Below are 2,267 nucleotides of genomic sequence, written 5' to 3'. Positions count from 1 at the left end.
TATCATTTCTTTGTGTTGGCAACATTTCAAATCTTCTCTTCCAGCTATTTGGAAATATACAATAAATTATTGTTAACTATAGTCACCTACTGTGCCGTCAAACACTAGAATGTATTCCTTCTAACTGTATTTTTATACCCATGAGTCAATCTCACCTCATCAGCCCCTTCTCTTCCCACTGTCTGATAACTATCGTTCTACATTCTAACTCCATGAGATCAGCATGTTTTAACTCCCACATAGGAGTGAGAACATGCGATATTTGACTTTCTGCACCTGGCTTACTTCACTTAGCATAATGACCCCCAGTCTCATCCTTGTTGCAGCAACTGGCAGGATTTCATTCTGAATAGCACTCCTTTGTCTAGGCACCACATTTTCTTTGTACATTCATCTAGTGATGAACACTTAGGTAGATTCCATATCTTGGATATTGTGAATAGCGCTGCAATAAACATGGAAATACAGATATTTCTTTGATATACAGATTTCCAGGCTGGGCATGGTGGCTCATGCCTGTAATCCCAGCACTTTGGGAGGCCAAGGTGGGTGGATCACCTAAGGTCAAGAGTTTGAAACCAGCTTGGCTAACATGGCAAAACCCCATCTCTACTTAAAATACAAAAATCAGCTGGGCGTGGTGGCATGTGCCAATCCCAGCTACTCGAGAGGCTGAGGCAGGAGAATCACTTGAATCTGGGAGGCAGGGGCTGCAGTGAGCCGAGATCATGCCATTTCACTCCAGCCTGGGTGACAGAGCAAGATTCCATCTCAAGAAAACCAAAACAACCACCACCACCACCACCACCAACAACAACAACCAAAACCAAAAATGATATACTGATTTCCTTTCTTTTGAATATATACCTAGCAGTGGGATTACTGGATCATAGGGCAGATCTAATTTAATTCTTAACTCCATGAAGTGGATATGACTATTATACTCATTTTACAAATACGGAGACTGAGGCACCGAAATAATAAGTGAACTAATGTCAGAAGATGTAGGCAATGGGCTTGCAAGTGCTAACTATGAAATCTCAGGAAAATGCTTCTTGAGTGAATCAGTGAATGAATGAATGAGTAACTGAATACGATATTATGGATAATTCATATAGGAGCGTCTTTGATACAGGAGAGTGGAAACATATTTATTATTTTTTCTTTTTCTTTTTTGTTTTTCTTATTTCATTCCTTGGAAGCACTTTTAATGGCTCCAGAAAAACAGCTAAGAAGGCTGCGTAGGAAACTTTTGAGAGATACTAGAAGCTAAGAGAAGGTCAGTTCTTATTAGGAAGGTGAAAGAGCCTCAGAATTTGGTTCTAGAAGAGAGAGGAAGACACGCTCTTCCTCTTAGCGGTTGAGAGAGACACAGGAATTGATTGTGCAGGATGCTTTAAGTGAATGAACTGTCTTCACCACACTGTCCCCATTTACACCGCCAAAGTTCTTCCTTTGAGAGCCCTGCCTGCCTCCTTACCTGTTCTCCATCTCAGATGCTCCGGGGCATTGCTAAGCCTCTAGTTCCCTGGGTCCTGTCTTCCCTGGGTGATGGAGGTTCAACTCAACTTCAGGGATGGATGGAGAGGTGGTCTTGGTCATAAGTCCTCTGAAAGTCGAATTCCCTTCTTCCTGGAATATTTGAGCAGTAGGTAACAGCTGTAAGGGGCATATTTACTATCATTCTCAGAGGTTGAATTCTCATGAATGCTCATTAAATTAATCACTCCGTTTTAACTCTATTCTCTGAGCGATTTCATTCCCATGAGTGAGGGAGCCAAAATAGAAAGAAACATTTTTTTTTTTTCTGCTAGTTTTGTATTCTTGGGAGCATCTTGGATAGTAGGTATGGGAATGCTTTCCTCTGGGGCTCTTTGCTTACGATATGCTTTTCCGCCTGGTGTGGCTTTCATTGTTTATTGTCCTCCCCCACGATGGTTTCCTCAACATTTTATTTTTTAATTTTTATTTATTTATTTTTGAGTCTCGCTCCGTTGCCCAGGCTGGAGTGCAGTGGCACGATCCCGGCTCACTGCAGCCTCTGTCTCCCGGGTTCAAGCAACTCTTCTGCCTCAGCCTCCTGAGTAGCTGGGACTACAGGCACCCACCACTATGCTAGACTAATTTTTGTACTTTTAGTAGAGACGGGGTTTTGCCATGTTGGCCAGGCTGGTCTCAAACTCCTGATGTCAAGCGATCCACTGGCCTTAGCCTCCCAAAGTGTTGGGATTACAGGCATGAGCACCGCGCCCGGCCTCCTCAACATT

Source organism: Mandrillus leucophaeus, unplaced genomic scaffold (assembly GCF_000951045.1).
Source record: "Mandrillus leucophaeus isolate KB7577 unplaced genomic scaffold, Mleu.le_1.0 Scaffold215, whole genome shotgun sequence".
In the NCBI taxonomy this organism is placed as follows: domain Eukaryota; kingdom Metazoa; phylum Chordata; class Mammalia; order Primates; family Cercopithecidae; genus Mandrillus; species Mandrillus leucophaeus.
This window is presented reverse-complemented; position numbering follows the sequence as displayed.